This window comes from Sminthopsis crassicaudata, chromosome 1 (genome assembly GCF_048593235.1).
Source record: "Sminthopsis crassicaudata isolate SCR6 chromosome 1, ASM4859323v1, whole genome shotgun sequence".
NCBI lineage: Eukaryota > Metazoa > Chordata > Mammalia > Dasyuromorphia > Dasyuridae > Sminthopsis > Sminthopsis crassicaudata.
In genome coordinates this window covers 257,500,082-257,520,822 of record NC_133617.1, presented here as the reverse complement: position 1 = coordinate 257,520,822, position 20,741 = coordinate 257,500,082, and positions in this window count along the sequence as shown.

Sequence of the window (20,741 nt, the reverse complement as noted above, 5' to 3'; positions counted from 1 at the left end):
TATCATTATATTTCTCAAACGCACCAACTTTTCTCTTCTCTCACTTTTTATCATTTTGCATCTACTACTAAAATACCTATTGTTAAAATAACCTGCTAGTAAGTTTCCCTAACATTCCAAGTTTCACCCTACTTCTAATGTATCCTCCACTCAACTATAAGAGTGATCTTCCTAAAGCACAATTCTGACTATGTTAATCCTTTACTGAATTCCAGCTTCTACCTATCACTTCTAGGGCCAAATATAAAATCCTCTGGTATTTGAAAGTCTTTATAACCTGTTCAATCTTAATACCTCCATCTTTGCACTCCACCACACACTATGCTATTCTATTTATGTCATCCTTGCTGTTTCTTGAATAAGAAATTCTTCTAACTCTAGAAATTTTCACTGGCTGTCTGCCATGCCTTAAATACTCTGTCTTCTTCTCTGCCTTTTTAACTTCCCTGGTTTTTTTCAAGGCTGGCCTGATCTCCCCAAACACACATCCCTGTCGCAAATCTGAGCTGAAGTGTTTCTGGCAGAAATCATGCATGTGCAGTGCAAGGCTACAGTGAAGCTGTATGATGCAACATGGACATGTGCTGCCAGAAACATCTCATATTAATTATGTGTTTGATTTTGAATTAATTTTTATCCATTGTATTCAGAAAAATTTTACTATTGTCAAATATTTCATGACCTCCACATTCAGTTATGTGACCCCATGGAATTGTGACCCACAGTTTAAGAAGTTTTATTTTAGAGTGTATTCTTGTCCAAATAGTGGTTGAATTAGATAATATGTAAATTTTGCTAAGTGGCATAGTAGATAAGTCAAGAATTCTCATTTTCCTGAGTTCAAGTTTGGCTTCAGATATTTACTAACTTTGGGACCCTACACAAGTCAATCCTGTTTGCCTCAGTTTCCTCATCTGTAAAAGGAGCTGGAGAAAGAAAGAGCAAACCACTCCAGTATCTTTGCCAAGAAAACCTCAAATGGGTTCACAAAGAGTCATACATGAATGAAACAAGTGAACAACAAAAGATTCCTCTTAACTCTGAGATCTTGTGATTTTGTGAATAATACTATTCATCAGAAGCTAGGGGCGGGGGAAGCTGTACAGTCAAGCCATGTTTGAAAATTAGTCGTCCTTACAACTGAGTGTGGTCAGAGAACTGAGGGAACTGGGGCAAGCTATATATGTAAGTGATTGTGTGGCTCTCCACTAATCTGAATGAACCAGGCTGGCATCAACTGGGGTCAGTTCTATCTCTTCAGCAGTCATCTCCTATGATTTTAGAGAGACCTGGAGAGACTTACATGAACCTGATGCTAAGTGAAATGAGCAGAACCAAGGGATCATTGTACATGGCAACAGCAAAATTATATAATGATTAATTCTGATGGATATGACTTTTTCCAACAATGAGATGATTGATGCCAGTTCCAATGATCTTGTGATGAAGAGCCATTTATACCCAGAGAAAGGACTGTGGGAATTGAATATGGATCACAACATAATATTCTCACTCTTTTTGTTGTTGTTCACTTATATTTTGTTTTCTTATTCATTTACTTTTCTTTTTGATTTGACTTTTCTTGTACAGCAAGAGAATTGTATAAATATTCAACATATATTTTAACATGTATAACATATATTGATTTAGGGGAGGGGACTGGATAGAAGGGGGAAATTCTGAAACACAAGGCTATGCAAAGGTCAGTGTTGAAAAATTATCTGTGAATATGTTTTGGAAATAAAAAACTTTACAAAAAGAACAGGTCAAAAAAAAGTTATAATTATAAAATTAATAAAAAAAAATTTTAAAAAGAACAGAAGTCACCTTTTCAGACATTAAAATCTGAATTACCCAGAAGGAAATGCCCAGAAAATGCCCAGAAGGCTGACACAGCTTTGTGGTCTAGCCCCCAAAGAAACTAGTAATTAAAGAATCTGAAATGGGGAAAAAATTAAGAAAAAATATTGACATTACCAAACATCTCAAAAGCAAGAAAATGTATTTATCTTCTTGAATGTAAGAAAATAAACCAGGAGAGTATTAATAACAGAAAGGAATAAGGCTTTCAGTTCCATTTTTAAAAACATGGGAATCTATGACTAAATAGTGTAAGATAAAAGAAAATGAATCAATACTTGATGAATGCCGAGAAATCTATGGATTCCTAAGAAAGCAGGAAACCAGAGCAGAATATTCCTAAATATTAACATATTTTGACATTAACAAAGAATAAAAAAGAAATAAAATTATGAAAGTAAAATTTATTACCTGTCCAGCATAATTGGTAGAATAGAAAGATTAGAATCTGTAGTGGGAAATCTTACCAAAGAAACAAAAGAGACAATAATTGAAAATGAAAATGCATACAAAAATGAATGGCAGTCTGGAAGAGAAGCAAAAAGCAATATATTTTTTTAAATTATATCTATTGAAGAAAAATATATTGATTTCCAACATAGGATGTATAGAGACAACTTAAGGATTATAGGTCTCCCAGAGAAAGCAATAAGTCAGAAAGCCTAATAATGCAAGAAATATAAGAAAAATGTCCAGAACTTTTAAACACAGAAAACAAAGTGCCAATTGAAATAATCCACAAACCACCCAGAATGGGCAAAAAGATCCTATTCTGTAGATTCCAAGACACATAGTGGTTACATTTAACAATTTCAATGCCAAAAAAAAAGCAAAAAACCCCAAATTCTATAAACAATTAGGAGAGGGACCTTCAAATAAAAGAATTAAATTTGAAAATCAGCAACACTGTTTTAGGGTAACAGTTCTCATGGTTATTACAAGAAGCACTTTAGTTCATCACTTGTACTAATCACCAGAAGCACCTTAGTTCATCATTTTCACTGAGGATTAATACATGTATTCCTGGTCATTTCTGATGTGTGAGGTTTATTTTTATTGTAAGTCAGGATTTCTGCCAGATAAATGTGCTAAATAATACAAAGAAAGGCAAAAAAAAAAAAAAAAAAAAAAGTCCTTGCCTTCAAAGAGCTTATCTTTTAATGAAAGAAATAGCTTTCAAACAATTATGAACATTCAAGATATTTACATCATAGAATGAAAGGTAATGTCATAGAAAGGCACTATCATTAAGGAACTAGAGCAGGCTTCTTCTACAAGCTAAGATTTTAGCTGGAACTCAAATGAAGCCATGTAAAAGTAGGGGAGCCAAGAGATAGAGGAGGAGAAAGACAGATTTAAGTAAGGGCTGTGCAAAGTCACCTGTCTCACTTTCCTTTCCAGAACCATAGGTGATGGGGAGAGCAGGACAGAGTTATGACAAAATTCCCTCAGCTACTATCACTGATTTACAGTAAATTACAGTAGTTTACAAATCCCATTGACACCAACCTCTACTACATAGTTTTTCTCTTTAATCTTGATGCTTTACTAGCTGAACTTTCCCCCCCCCCTGAGGCTGGGGTTAAGTGACTTGCCCAGGGTCACACAGCTAGGAAGTGTTAAGTGTCTGAGTTCAGATTTGAACTCTGGTCCTCCTGAATTCAGGTCAGGTGCTCTATCCACTGCGCCACCTAGCTGCCCCACTAGCTGAATTTCTAATAAATGTTTTCTTATATTTCTTTAACAAAGTCACCATTAAACTACTAACATATTTCATCTTAACAACAAACAACTAATGTAAAAGAGGAGTTTCCATATGAGTGTTACAAATACTGCATAATGAATATCTTTTTAAATAATAAATTCAACATTTGAGAAATAGATAAAATCAGGCAAATAACAACTATGTTGACAACATGGATGATAATTGCAAAATACAGTCCAAGATAGCATATATTCTCTGAAATAGGGAAATGGAAGCAGACCCTAAGACATAAACAGTTATCACAAACCACCATATTTGCTCTTGAAAATGTATTCTTATTTTGGTGTGGAAAAATTTGTTGTTCAGTCAGGTCCAACTCTTTGTGATCCTTTTGGGATTTTCTTGGCAAGTATTTTCCATTTCCTTCTCCATCTCATTTTATAAATGAAGAATCCAAACCAAAAGGTTAACTGACTTGTTCAGTCATACAGCTAAATGTCTGAAGCCAGATTTGAACTCAGGAAGATGTCTTTCTGTCTACAGATCTATCCACTCTGGGTATGGTCAGAAGTACAACATAAATCCCCTTTCCTCCTTAGCTTTTTTTAACTGAGCTTTTTCTCTGTTTCCTCCCCCATCTCCTCAAAGGTCTACACCAAATTTTTTTTTTTTTAAAAAGCACTATGGGTAGTTTGTCCTTAAAAAAAAAAAAAAGTTAAGAAACTTCTTAGTTTAAATATATCTGCAAAAGAAGCTTTCCTGCCTGTACATACCTGTCTCCAACTTACTGACGGTCCAAGCCTTTTTCGTGAAAAATTTGAGATGCCTTCAAACCATCTCATCATCTCATCATCTAACATCCAGAACAGAATATAATATTCAGTCTGTGGGGATGATCATGCTAAAAAAATTATACATTTAAATAAAATTGTGTATCTCTGATAAAAATGTGTCATGTTTATGGAATGATTTGTTTGCTATGTGTGTTTTAAGGTTTTCTTGTAATTGAAAGGATTTGCATTCCAGAATATCAGAAGTAGTCCTCTCAATAACATAAGGGTACACATAACTAAGATTTGTCCTGTCTAGATCCCAAGGTTTTCCCAGAATTGCTTGATGGCAGAAAAAAGAAAATAGTATTACAATTGTTTATCCATGGCCTGAACTTGAGAGCACATTGAAGATCCATTGTTCAACTAAGAATTTTTTCTAAAATTTGCTTTCCATTTGGAAAGTATTCCCCTCAGGCACAGGTAGAATCTAATTTTTTTTTATTCTAGTTTTTTTTTTTTCTTCTTTTTTCCTGTTATTCTGAATTTACAAAATAAAACAAACATTTCCATAACAGTAGAATGAAGAAAAAAGAAAAAAAAATGCACATGATACTACAAAAATATTATGTACAACTTACTATTCCTTTTAAACACATAATAAATTTATCATGTAACTTTTTTTTTCTTCCCTTGTCTCCTACCCCACCCTTGAAATGGCTACTATTAGACCCAAATATTTATATATAAGTGTAAAATCATTCTATATGTATTTGGATTTATCTCTTCTTTTCCTAAATATTTGGTTATTTATAATAGTCAAAATGACAGTCCCTTACTTTAGTGAAAATGGAGTCCATGCCTAGATTCATACTATAATAAAGTTTTCTTCTCTACAACAGCCCTGCTGAGGTCCATTAATTATGGACCGATGAGGTCCATTGGTTATACCATATTAGCATGTGTTTCATTTTTAGATCCTGTCCCTGTGTCATCTCTTACAAACTGTGTCTATGAGCTGTTTCCTCTATAAATGAGCAAGCACTATAAATCTTGTGGCAACTTTTGTTGAGAAATTTTTCTTTTCTTCAGGGAAAACCGTGACCAGGAGCTTAGACTGCCCTTTCTTCATTACATTCAAGTGGTGTTATCTCAGGAAAAAGGCTGGGGTCAGTAGCTCTTCCTCAGGTCGAAAGCCAATTTTCTCAAACATGAATATTTGGTATCTCAGACTCTCAGCCAACTTAACCTTTTCGTTACTATTACACACAAAAGTCAAGAAACAGAAGAGAAATTGAAACTTAGTGGAACCATTTCAGTGTGGGAAGTGAAAAAACACTGCTTTAAGAGTCAGATATTGGGTTAGAATCCCAATTTGGTCACTTTCTGCGTTGGTGACCTGGGGCAAGTAAATAAACTCTCAAGGTTTCTTCATCAGTAAAATAAATGATCCTTTATCCTTAAAGTCCCTTCCAACCCTATGACATTACTAACATAATGTTGATCTCAACATAGTGATAATGTTCTAACCTTTGTTTGGTTTTTGAACTGGGTAAAATGATATATTTTTTAAAATAACCATTAACATGCATTGCTTAATATGTTATTTCTGCATATTGTCATTTTCTTTCCCTTTTCAAATTTGTTCCCACTGTGTTTTGTCTTCCTGGAATCCATTCAGTAAAATCATTCATATTCTGGCCTTATCCTAAATCCCTCATAGCATATCACAATATGACTGCCAGCCTGAGAATGCAAATAAGCAACTTAGAATTACACAGTTGGGGTTGGAAACATTATGGAAGTAATGTATAAATATCACAGCAAAACATACTCAATTTATATCTACATACAACACTCAACTGGCACTATTTGATTTTTCCCCTAGTTGGTTTCCAACTGATAAAATCACCACTAAGAATGCATTGAGCTACTAGGAGATATTAATAAATCGTAACTTTATATATGGAAATGTTAGATATCTTAGTTCAGGTTAAGAGTCATAATCACCATAAGAAGAAGTATAAGTATTTGCAGCTGATAAAAGGTATAAATATTACACAATCAAAAAATGTTTTTGGGGTGTGTTTTTTTAAACCAAAGACCTTGCTAAGAACTTTGTTGCAGCTAGGTGGCACAGTTGGAGAAAGCACCAGACCTGAGATCACATCAACCTGAGCCCAAATATGACCTAAAAAATTAACTATGTAATCTCAGCAAGTCCTTTCACCTCTGTCTGTCTTAGTTTACTCATCTGTAAAATGGGAATAATAATAACACCTACTTCCCAGAGGTTTTTCGTGAGGATCAGGTGAGCATTTTGTAATGCACTTTGCCAACCTCAGTACTCTGTGGATGTGTATATTTATAATGATAATTGTTTTTATTTTGCTCTGCCAAAAAAAGCACTGTGAATTATCTTTCCTAGTACTTCTTTTTGACAAGAAAAATAACAACCCAAGAATATTGCATATTTCTTTAAAATGATCTTCAACTCAGTTCTTACAGGAACCTACCTAAAGCGAAGAGATTTTTTAGTCATTCCTGGAATGCTGATTTTTGTTTCTCTTTCTGCTTATTTATATTTGACATTTGCTTTGGAGAATTGGGAATATTTTTATTTGTCAGCAATGTAGGGTACCAGATTTCTGTTGTTTTCCAGTTGAGGGTTAATTTTGACTCTTGAGAACTGATAGTTTTGGTGAAATAGTAGTGTGTGCTGTAAGTTCAGAGTGAGTCTATAAGACAAAATGGTTGCTTATTTTGCTTGTTGTTGTTCAGTTGTTTTCCTACTCTTCATTACCACATTTGGGGGTTTTTTTGGACAAAGATACTGAAATGGCTTACCATGTCCTTCTCTACTCCTCTTATAGATGAGGAAACTAAGCAGAGTTAACTGACTTGCCCAGGGTCATGTAGCTAGTAAGTATCTAAGGCACAATATGAACTCATGAACATAAGTTTTCCTCATTTCAAATCTTAGGTGGTACAGTGGATAGTGGCCTGAAGTTAGGAAGACTTATTTTTCAGACTCAAATACTACCTATGTGACCCTCTTTGCCTCAGTTTCCTCATCTGTAAAATGAATTGCAGAAGGAAATAACAAATATCATTGCCAAGAAAACCCCAAATGGGCTCTCAGTAAAACAATAATTTGTTTTGCTTAGCTACAATTATTTATTGCAAGGGAAGGCTATATTAAACAAACATTTTGGGAAAGTGACAGCAATGTAAATAAAGTAGAAATGACAAATTGTGTTGGTATTTTTTTTGTGTGGGACAACAAGGTGGTGCTATAGATAGTTTCCAGACTTGGAATCAAAAAGGCCTGAGTCCAAATAATGGCCTCAAACACTTACTGAGTTTACCTCATATTCAATTCTTCTTCATCAGTTTATTCAACTGTACAATGAACTGGAGAAGAAAATGCCAATCCAAGTCAGTATTTGTGCCAAAAACACCTCAAATAGAATTATGAAGAGTCAGACAGAACTGAACTTCAAATGAGACTAATAACCAAAATAAGTTTTAAGTTTAACAAATTCAAAAAGATAATCTAAATTTTAAAAAACACTTCTTACACCATATCTTTCCAACTATTTATGTTTTTGTGAACTTTAAAAGCCAAAGTGATAAAGATAAAATGAAACATTTAAGAGAAGTACAAGGTGGGAGATTTATAGCTTTAAGATATATCATTTTAAAGAGTGGCCAGCAGAGGGAGCAAGACAAGATCTTTACTATTGTGTCCTGCCTGTACAAACTAGATTTCTATGTCTGGTCAAGGATGATTTAAGTTTTAGTATCACAGAAATTAGAATGAAAATGCACATTAAAAAAAAAAAAAAAAAAAAAAAAAAAAAAAAAACTATTCCCTTATTTTACAAATGAGAAAACAGATGCCCAGAAAACTTATATGTTTTGTCCAGTGCCACAGCGCTAAAAAGCAAAAATAAGAATTTAAACCCAGCAGGAAAACAAAGGAATGGAAGGAAGAAAGGAATTAAGTGGTAAAGTATGAAGTAATAGGTTTGATGGCAAAAAGGTGGATGTTTAAATGTGAAGCATAATCTAGAGTGGGACTAACTAGCTATAGTGAGGTAGGTGAATTTATTTTTAGCCATTAATCAACCCAATCCCTTTCCAGAGGTGGTTGTTTTTCTGAGATAAAAACTTTTAAGGGAGAAATCATCAGCCTATCCGCAATCCACCTTCTTCTCAAAACAATACATAATCATCTGTCAATCTTGTTTTCCAAATGTGCCAATTTATGATTATAAGTTCTATTGTGGTCCTGGGTCACTAAGTGTGATTGACAGGGAAAGCCTGATAAGATGCATAGGGACAATGAGAATACCCAGAGTCATATATATATATATATTGAAGGTCCTTAATATCAAGACAAGAGTTGAAGAAGAAAGACTATAAGCTATTCACTGAACTCAATGGCAATGGAAAGCAAGGAATATTTCAAATCGCCCTTCTAAACCAGGGAGTTGGAGGAAATGAGTGAAAGCACAGCAAATGATGAAAAGAAAGGCCAGAAAAGGACTAGCTTGGCATTAGGAGGGGTAGAGGTCTCAATGAGAACCAGAAAATGGAAGGAGTGAGAAAGGAAAAGATATAAAATGAAAGCAAGTTGTTTTGCTTTCTTTGTTACCTAAGAAGCAGACATTGCAAAGGGCACAGTGTAAAGTTATGAATAGCTTTTCAATGAGACATTGAGGTAAGGGGAATAGGAGTGATGAATCAGGCAATGAGGAGATTGGGGTTTGCTAGATTTTAAGTCAAAAGATATGGGACCTGTTTTTTTTTTTTTTCTATTATGCTATATACTTTCTGAACTTGAAGCAAAATCATTTAATTTCAGTGAGCCTCAATTTGTTCAAGTATTCATTCAACAAGCATTTCAGTATTTGTTAACAGAGGTTTTTTTTTTTTTTCTTTAAAAAGGTGAGGTAGGAAGAAAGAGGGAAAAAATGCTTGATAACTAAAAAACAAGCATTTAGTGAAGCATCTTCTGTATAAAGTACTATGCTAAGTGCTGGAAACATATGATAAAAATGAAATAAAATTTGAGGGATGGTATAGATGATCTTAAATATACTCCCACCTCTAAATTGAAAGATTCTAAGTGTTAACAGAATTTTAGCATAAATGATATATTAATATTATAAGGAATGAGGAGGTGAGCAATAAATTCAGAAAACTGCTAAAAGAAGAAATTAATTGAATGAAAGTGAATGCACCTCAGGATACATGCACCAAGTTACTTTTCTCTCTACATTTTGTATTTTTTGGATAAATGCATTGGTATTTATCCAGAACCATTTCATTAATCTCTGATTAGATTATAAAGACAAAGATCTTAACAGTTATTTTTCAGTGCCAAAAAGTAAAAATAGTTGGGATCACCCTGTTTCTAACAGCAAACACAAAGAAGGAGATTTTACTCCTTTTTTCTTCCCTCTCACTCAGAGAATATTATATTCAAAATCATTATGAAGTCCTCCATTCATATATGAATGTGGAATTTTAAAAGTTGCCAGTTCTGTGCACAGAAAGAAAGAAGCAGTCACACAGCTCCCCCAACAGGAGCTTTATCTGTCCTTCTCAATAAACTATGCAAAAAATTCACAAAGGAGTCACTGACTTCTCATCCTGGAACCTTATGATTCCTGCTACTCAATTCTGTCATGAACAAATCAGAGCCTGCAAAGGAATTCTTAGGCATAGCTGAGACTCCTTGTGGAGATGTAGTTAGATGTTCTAGTAAACTACAGTCAGTAAGCTTTGATGCTAAATTAGAAGAAAAAGGAGTAAATAGTCTCTGCAATGATGCTGTCATAGGTCCCTAGAGTCCTTTGGGTGACAAAAGTCTTCAAAATATAAGATATTTGACATGAATTTTTAAAATCACATTAATTTACCTATTTCTATGTTTTATCTTTAGGTAATGAATAGATAACAATAGAGTCATAATTCTGTGGGAGAATTTCTCACCCAGGAAGAATCTTACCCACCAGTAGGATTTGCTGAGAAGGGGTCAAAAAGATTGAGTAGCCAAGTGAGAAAGAGAAAGATTTATGAGCATGCTTTAAAAAAAAAAAAAAGTGTTTGTTGATTCCTAGTGTAGCAATTAGAACAGATAAAGTACACTTTTCACAGAAAAGGAACAAGTAGAGAAAGGGAGAATGAGGCAGTAGAGAAATATTTCCTATATTGTTTGTTATGAGAATTGGAAAACATTCTCTATTCAGGGACAAGAAAGATAAAAGGAGGTGACCAAATACTTTTACAATTGTTAAAGAAGTTCATTTGATCTAAGATAAGTGGGGTAAGGTAACATTTAGACAAAGCAACAAGTGTCTCCTATCCAAGGACAACTAATAGATGGGACCATTTGATTTACCATGACCTCATATAGTTTATTATATTTTATTTCTACTTCAATTCAAAGACCTCAATTCCTGTTGACACTATTGGTCAGAATTGTTATGCTTTGTCTTATTTTCTGAGTCCCTTATGGTCAATGAAGAGAATATAGAATAGAATCCCATTGTAGCTTCCAGAAAGGTTCCAGAACAATTTTAGGCCAGAAATGTTCTATTTCTGAAGGCTGTATTGGTTGCTGTTAAACATATAAAGACAATCAGGTAGAGAAGACTATTGTAGAGAAGACTACAATATAAGACCTGAAGAAAAGGGATAAGATATTTGGAGCTTCTGGGCCAGAAAATCACTAATGGTGCAAGTTGCCCTTTATTTTCATCATCTATCACTTTATATTTTTAGATGACCTTTAGCCAGGTAGCTCAATCCACTTTATTTTTGTCATCTAATTAATCTCCTTGACATCTGTGATGTCTGACATCACATTATCAGTTTGAGGATTACCAGGCTAACCTACATAAAGCTGTTTATTTCCTCATTTGAAAGAGTTAGAATATGATTAATTTTTTTCCCACAAACCAAGGTATATAGCTTGCAGGATATTTTTGTGATAACCCATGAGCGAGTGCAATAGATCAGAAGAGTGTCCTCAGAGACACCAGTGAAGGCTTTTATTCACTGTCCAGTAACTTGATGCCTCTCCAATATGAATAATGTTGTTTGCTTACTTTCCTGGACCTTGTCTGAGTTAGTGACACAAGCAAGAGATAAAAATGATCACACTGACTCTGAACAGAACCTTTCCTTCAAAATAGATATGTACAAAAGATAATATTGAGCCAGGAATTAGGAGAACTGGCTTATAATAATAATACCTTTACATCACCCAGTGATTTCTGAGTGAGTACAGAAAATGTCAGATGAACAAGAAGATATATATTAATATGAAAATTCACAAAGCTGAGTATATGGGCAAGGATCAAAGAAGGGAAAAAATACAATGATAGTAGGAATATGCTATAGTTAGAAAAGGGAAATGGCATATCACAAAACTATTGCAAAAATAAAGATAGAATCCTTACATGAGCCTGTAAGATTCTTTTTACTAAAATCTCAGATGACCAGGAATTTTTCTGACTACTGTTTCATTTTTCAGGAGGTAATTGAAATGAAAAGCCAGGGAGTCAAAATGTAGTAGGACAGGAAAGATTGCTCTCCTAGACCTGACTCTAAGTAATAAAGAAAAATTGGTAGGTAAAATGGAGGTGGTAAGAATTTGGAGAAAAATAAGTTATACCACTTTATATACTGTGAGAGGCAATGCAGGGCAGAAGATATTGTGTGTGTGCTGCAAAATTTGGAAGATTTGATTGCAAAGAGTTCAAAGAAAGAACAGGCAAGATGCCATAGCCTGAAATTACATAAAGAAAGCTGGCATAAAAATGAAATTCTGATCAGTACAAATGTAAATAGTTTAAATGAGGAAGAAAAGACAGTGTTGTTTAAAGTGACTAATACAGTTGCACAGGGAATTTACTAAAGAAATCTTTTTTCTTTTTTTAATCAGTTGCTCATGGGAAGGTTGAGCTAATATAATAAAAAATAAAAATTCTACCTAAATTTGTCTACTTATGGCATCAAAATGCCACCAGCTTCTGAGAAAAGAACTCACAATTTGATAATAATTATCAGGAAAACTGGAAAATCGGCATAGACATCTCACCCTACACCAAGATGAGATCAAAATGGGTGATTTATATGTAAAAAGTTATAAAACAAGCAAATTAAGAGAGCAAGGAATATAGTTTACCTGTCATATCTGTGAAGGGAAGAATTTATGATCAAACAAGAAAAAGCATTATGAAATGCAAATTGCATCATTTTGATTACATTAAAAAGTTTTTGCACAAAGCCAATAGAGAAATAATTTTTACAGCCAGTGTTTCCAATAAAAAGCTTCATTTCTAAAATATATGAATAACTGGGTCAAATTTATAAGAAAACTAGTCATTTCCCCAATTGATAAATGATAAAAAGACATGAATAGACAATTTTAAGTGAAGAAATTAAAGCCCTCTATAGTCATATGGGAAAAAAAAATGCTTCAAATCACTATTGATAAGAGAAATGTAAATTAAAACAACTCTGAAATACCACCTCACACCTCTTAGATTGGTTATGATGACAGGAAAAGATAATGATAAATGTTGAAGAGGATATAGGGAATCTGGGACATTGGTGCATTGTTGGTGGAGTTGTAAACTAATCCAGTCATTCTGGAAAACAATTTGGAACTATGCCCAAAGGGCTATCAAACTGTGCATACCCTTTCACCCAACAATGCCACTACTGGATTTGTATTCTGAATAAATCATAAAAGAGGAGAAAAGATCCACATTTGCAAAAACGCTTGGAGCAGCACTTTTTGTGGTATCAAAAAATTGGAAAATCAGTGCATGCCCATCAATTGGAGAATGGCTGAATGGTATATGAATATAACAGAATGCTATTATTCTATAAGAAATAACAAGCTGATTTCAAAAAAACTTGGAAAGATTCACATAAACTTACACTGAGTGAAGTTAACAGAAGCAAGAAAACATTGTACATAGCAACACTAAGATTGTGTGATAATCCCAGAGAATGGGTGTGGGATAATGCAAGGGCTTCTGGGAAGAACCACTTCAACCAATGAGCTTGCTCCTCCTAGAATTCCTAAGGTGTAAACTCCCTTTAAAGGCCCAAACCAAAGGTCTGAGCCAGAGAACTGTCAAGTCAACCTGAGTTCTCACCTTGTAATTGTCCAGACAACCTGAATTCTCACCTTGTCACTGTCCAGACAACCTGAGTTCTCACCTGGTAATCCTAATACACATATAACCCATATTGCTTGCTAGCACAGAGAAGGGAAGAAGGAAAGAAAGGAGAAAAAAAAAAATTGGAACTCAAAGTCTTACCCAAAAAGTGAATGTTGAAAATCATCTTTACATGTAATTGAAAAAATAATGTACTGTTAAAATAAAGTTTTAAAAAATTATTCTGATTTTTTAGTCAATGACTATAACAATCTAGTATTTGATAAACCCAAAGACCCCAGCTTTTGGAATAAGAATTCACTATTTGACAAAAACTGCTGGGAAAATTGGAAACTAGTATAAGCAGAAAGTAGGCATAGGCCTACATCTAACACCATACATCAAGATAAGGTCGAAATGGGTTCATGATCTAGACATAAAGAATGACATTATAAAAAAATTAGAAGAACATAGGATAGTTTACCTCTCAGCTCTGTGGAGGAGGAAGGAATTTGTGACCAAAGAAGAACTGGAGATCATTATTGATCACAAAACAGATAATTTTGATTATATTAAATTAAAAAGGTTTTGTACAAACAAAACTAATGCAGACAAGATTAGAAGGAAAGCAATAAACTGGGGAAACATTTTTACATCCAAAGGTTCTGATAAAGATCTCATTTCTAAAATATATAGAGAATTGACTCTAATTTAAAAGAAATCAAGCCATTCTCCAATTGATAAATGGAGATAATGGATAAATTTTCAGTTGAAGAAATTGAAACTATTTGTAGTCACATGAAAAGGTACTCCAAATCACTATTGATCAGAGAAATGCAAATTAAGACAACTGTGAGATATCACTACGCACATCTCAGATTAGCCAAGATGACAGGAAAAGATAATGATGAATGTTGGAGGGGATGTGGAAAACCTGGGACACTGATACATTATTGGTGGAACTGTGAATACATCCAGCCATTCTGGAGAGGAATTTGGAACTATGCTCAAAAAATTATTGTGCATACCCTTTGATCCAGCAGTGTTTCTATTAGGATTATATCCCAAAGAGATCTTAAAGAAGTGAAAGGGACCTACATGTACAAAAATATTTGTGGCAGCCCTCTTGGTAGTGGCAAAAAATTGGAAACTGAGTGGATGCCCATCAATTGGAGAATGGCTGAATAAATTGTGATATATAAATATTATGAAATATTATTGTTCTGTATGACAGCAGAATGATTTCAGAGAGGCTTGGAGAGACCTATATGAACTGATGCTAAGTTAAATGAGCAGAAACTGGAAATCATTATATGTATCAACAACAAGACTATCGGATGATCAATTCTGGTGAACATGACTCTCTTCAACAATGAGATGATTCAAACAAGTTCCACTTGTCCAGTGATGAAGAGAGCCATCTACACCCAGAGAGAAAATCATTGAAACAAAGTATGGACCACAACATAGCATTCTCACTCTCTCTGTTGTTATTTGCTTGCATTTTGTTTTATTTATATTTTTCTTTTTCTTCCTTCTTGATCTGATTTTTCTTGTGCAGCAAGATAACTACATAAATATGTATACATATATTGGATTTAACATGTATTTTATACCTGCCAGCTAGAGGGAGGAGGTGGGGGGAAGGAGGGGAAAATTTGGAACAAAAGGTTTTGCAAGGGTCAATGCTGAAAAAATTACCCATGAATATATTTTGTAAATAAAAAGCTTTCATAAAAAAAAATAGGAAAAAAATTTGCAGAAATTGTAAAAAAAATAATTCTGATTTTTAAAAGGCATATGCTAGCTCTAGAACATCATGGAAACTCATGAAAAGATCCATAATAAGAGTTTTGTGTAAACAATAAAAAAGGAAAAATCAAATGAATAATGAAGTCACAATACCTAGACTGTGATATAATTAGAAGAATGACATACAGAGAATCCTGCCCCTTCACATATATATGCATCCTGCAGTTACAGTGCAAATATTCTATGAATTGGACCCAGAATAAACAGAAGGAGAATGGATTTTATTGTCTTTGGTAAATTGCAAAGCTACTTTAATGACCCCAAACTTCTACTAAAACTCATTTTTTTTAAAACCAGTATTCTTTTGCTATTGTTGTATGATCATGAATCATGGAATACTATATAGTATCCAAAAACGTATTAGTGAGTATTACTCAAAAAGGCACAAGAAACACATGGTGCATGCAAGCAGGTTGTAACATATAATAAATAAGAAATAACAAAGTAGAATTGCAGTTAAGTATGGTATCAAAGATATATATACAAAAAGAAAAAGAAGGCTGTTAATGATGAGAGTAAGGGAATACCAAGTATATTCTATTCAATGAAACGGCATTCTCAGAGATACAAGAAAGAAGACATATGGGAAAACAGGGATAAAATTCACAATATAGGCAGACTTGAAATAACCACAACAGTGAGCTCATAAATGTATTTGAGTATTATCAAAAGACGGAAGAAGGGGCAAGTTACTGAAGAGAAGTACAAAAGAGTAACAGTGTCAGGAAAGCTAAAATCAGAATATACTGAACCTTATAATAAAAATAAAGAACAACAACAAAAAGGGTTAAAAGGTTTTGTTTGATTTATGACCATTGTTGGCAGTAAAAGAAGGAACAAAGAAGAGTTTAAGCTGCTGCTTGGAGTATGAGAAGGAACTCGAATTTTACCTATGTCTCATTTCATGTATTTTGCCATAGCCTACTCACAACTCTATATAATAGACAATGCACACTTTCTTAATCTCATTTTAGGAGGGAAAGGGACCCACATGTGCAAATATATATATATAGTGTTTTAATCTGACAAGATCCACCTTCCCATCTTTCTATCCCCATCCTACTCCCCAACTCCTCCACTGAGAACACAAGAAAAATGAGAGCTATTATAAGCACATGTCAATTATAATCGATTTCCATATTGGCCATAACCTAAAAAAATTTGTCTTATTTTGTATTCTGGGTCCTTCGCCTCTCTAATCAGGAAGTCAGTAGCATTTTTCATCATCAGTCCTCGGAAATCCTAGGTGATCATTATGCTGATAAGAGTTCAGCACAACAGTATTCCATCACATTTACATACTATATCTTGTTCATCCATTTCCCAATTGATCCGACTTTCAGATTCCCATTCTATGCTACCTCAAAAAAAAAAAAAAAAAAAAAAAAAAAAAAAAAGAAGCTATAAATATTTTTGTATGTACTTAGGGTGTGTACCTCTTGTGCTAAGCTGTTAATTCCATTTCCTGTTCAATCTTGCAAAACTCATTTATTTTTCAATTTTTTTTTCAAATGTTCTCATTACATTTATAAAAACATTTTCAACTTTCTAAAATTTTGCTTTATCTCTTTCAGGAGTCTTGGTTGAATTTGTGCCAACCTATGTTTTTCTCTGAGGCTTTTCTTATAGCTATTTTAGTTACTCTCTTTTTCTGACTTGTATCTTGAGCATTCCTGCAACTATAATACCTCATTATAGTAGGGTTCTTTTTTGGGTTTGCCCAATTTTTCAGCCTCCTTCCTGACTTGCACTTAATGTTAGTGATTTGGTACAAGGGTGCTGGAGCAGTGAACCCCCCCAAAAATATATTGGGGTTTCAGGACTCTCCTTATATGTTCCACCAAATGTTGTCGAGTAGGAATTAGATGCCAAAATATATTGCAGTTTCAGACCAGTGTTTATGAGATGTCTTAAAAGAATTTGTACATTTAAATCTCTAAATCAAAAGGCAAAGATTTTATTCTCATGCTATTATGGCAGGCTAAGGGAAAGATGAGGGTTGAGTTTCCTAGAAGAACAGTCTTTAACCGGAGTGGGGAGAGGGGAGAGATGTCATAACCTTAACTAGAGGGAAGATGCCATAAAGCAGGCAAAGTTCCTAGATGTCTTGCTGCCATAAGGAAGACAATTCCTAACGAATTTTCAAAGAAGTGGGATACAAATAAGTTTTTTTTTAATAGGGCAAAAATAACTTTGGGGGTTGACATCACAGCTTGGCCTTCTGATTATATACATGTGGAGGTCATGTCAATGCAAACAATTAAACAAAAAATTCAAAGGGGCTTACTGCATAAAGACCCACTTAAGTACCAAGATAATCCTGGCAGTACTTGCCTTAGAGAGTAGCTAAAACAGTAAAATTCGGGCCCTGTCCTATTACTGCCCCTCCCCTAAAACTACCAAGGACTCGGAATCTTTTTGTCAGGAATCTTTTTGTCATACAATCATTAAGACTGGGCTCTTCTGCACTTCTGGAAAAAAAGTGTCTGTTGAGTGTTGCCTTATTCTACATTCTCAGGAACAGGTTAGTGTGGGACAGTAGCAACCACAAAAAACAAAATCAGAGACTCTCAGGGTGAGAAAAAGCAAAAAGGGGTTTATTAAGATCTCACAAGAAAGGGCATACCCTATCTGACAAGGGGTTCCTAAGTAAATGGAGTGCAAAGTAAAAACTGCAAAACACAAGATTAAATACCCTGAATGTAGAAGTCCCCACCCCTATTTGGGTTTTTTCTCCCATTGTTGGGGGAATCTGGGTTTATATTCTAATCACAGAAATCTAACCCAGAAGTAAAAGAATAAATTGCTTTTAAAAGACGTACTTAAATGCTAATTAAGAGGAGGTAGGAAACAGGAAGGGACAAACATTTGCAATTTATTAGCTATAGCTCTACTTGTTATTATGAAGTCTCAAGTCACAATTAAGGTATATAGATTAAGACTATATTCCCATAAGAGATCTTTACTCAGTTAATTCCACACAGGTTGGGGATCTTTGACTTTCTGTAATCTCCAAATAGTCTTTTTCAGGGCAAAGTCTGATTACCATGTCCCAAAACTGAAATCTATGGTTTTATTTAGGTATTGCCTTCTCCTGGGAGTCTGTAGATAGGAAAAGTCAGACCTCCTTTGGTATCTCCAGCACTTAATACTTTACCTGCTTAACAAATGGTAATTGATCTTGACTCTCTTTTGGATGAGAAGATTAGATTGCAGCTAGATTCTCCCCTTTTCAGACTGGAAAACTCTAATAGCTCTGAGACAAAATTGTAGGCTCCCTTTAGTCTAGAATTTACGCCCTGGCTATTTCTCTATAAGCTGGGCTAGACACTAGAATTTAGATCCTGCTTTCCACCTGCGGTATGAGCCACTTTGCTGCTGATGCTACTTCTGGCTTCTGAATTTCCTCCTTTCTCCATTCATAATTCAGAAGGATCTCCCTACTAGGATAGTTCCTATGAAAGTTCCTTCTTATGTTGTGCCCAGTTTCCCTAATTGTCTTATTCAATTATTCTGCCTCAGGTTATAACCATTACCTCTTAATGTTTGATAGGATAAAGTTCTTTTATATCTTAGACTTCAGGCTATAATTATCCCCTCTTAATGTTTGATGGGATAAAGACATCATTAGAATATCAGGAGCCTCTCCAGTACCTTCCTCCATTATGTCATCCTAGGTCCCTGCCTCCATTATGTCATCCTCATCCTAGGTGCCTCCCCCCATTAGGTCATCCCCCATTAGGTCATTGTTCTTGTAACCCTATAAAAGAATTTGTGTCAGCATTAAAAATTGGATACTTTGAGAGGATAATCTCCTTCAGCCTCTGGCATTACACTTGTTGCACTTCAGATTTGTGACCCAGAACTGGATAGTGAATGACACAACTGCACCTGTCCCCATCACAATATGCAGGTATGAAATTGAGGGTTTCCTACTTCCGATGTAGGACTTGACACGGCTCTGGTATAAAGATTCTTTTTAGGTAAGGAGTATTCAGAGTGCCTACTGAACTGACTTGTCCCTAGTATTGTAATGCTGGAGAAACTGAGGCAGGATAGAAATTAGAGAGTTTTTTTTAATATTTTATTTGAAAGGGAGAAATTTACTAGGACCAAATGGATCCATGGTTTGGTCCCAGGGCTGAATGAGACTATCGTCTCCAAGAATCCAGCATCCAGCAGCTAATGTGAGTTCTCTAAGACATATTTATACATAGTAGTTAAACAAAGGCAGAGGGGTGGAGTCCAAACTCTGGTGATTGGGAATCTTCAGGCAGGAACCATCAACTGGACTCTGACAGGTTGGGGGGGGTAGAACCATAAATTCTAGCAAGCATTGACCAGAATTCTAAAATCTCTTCAAGTTTTTCTGTATAACAATTTGTCATCTTTATTAGCATAGGAGGCGTAAAGTTAAACTTCAAAGTTGTTATATTTTGTATTTCTTCTAACTATTAGTAATTTAAGACATTGTCACATAGTTATTGATAGCTTAGAGCTGCCTGATCTTAATTTTGGGCCTTTTATGTATTAAAGAATAGTTTCATAAATTTAAACCATTCCTTATATATCTTAGATTGAGACCTTTATTTTGTTGCAAAGACTTTTTCAAATCACTTGTTTCACTTCTAATTTTTGTCTATATTAGATTTATTTTGAAAATGTAGTTTTATCTTATTTAATTATTTTATTTTATCTTGTTTGATCTTCTCTATCATTTGTTTAATCATGAATTTTTTCTCTTACCTATAGTTCAGAAAAGTAATTTTTTTCTTTTTCTCCTAATTTGTTTACAATGTGATTTTTTTGTTGTTGTTGAAAGACAAGTTCTGTTGAGGTGTGAGAATTGAGAGATCCCCTAACAGCACTGGTATCCTCTATGGCCGGTAGCAGACTTTGCAAAAGAATTCATAAACCCCAATGAATACAGACTGGAAGTTTGTGGCAAGAAAGGTTTATTTGCACTGAGAAATAACTTTCTCAGCAGGCAAACTCCTGTTAGTATTTTTGCTAAAAATGGGTTTATACTGCAAAGCAACTCAGGGGGCATTCCTAATTAGAAATTAGCAGAGATGGATTGACAGGCCTTCAGGTTTTATCTGGTTTGCCCTGACCCTGAACTGGGGAGTAGTTCAAGGGTCTATAATCTTCAACCCCATAGGAGAGTTGACCAATGCCCCAGATGGAGATTTCTAATTGAAAGAGATTACTTATCTGGGAGTTTCCCCTAGAAGGGTATCCCTCCCAGAGGCCTAGAGGGTTTGAGACTCAGGATCATCCTTTCCCCAAAGATTAAAGGGGACACAGTTTACATCAGGGCCTTTCCAACCCTTGCCCCCCAAAGATTAAAGTTCTTTGAGTCTATATTTGGAACTGATGTACAGTTTACAGTTTTATTAGATTTGA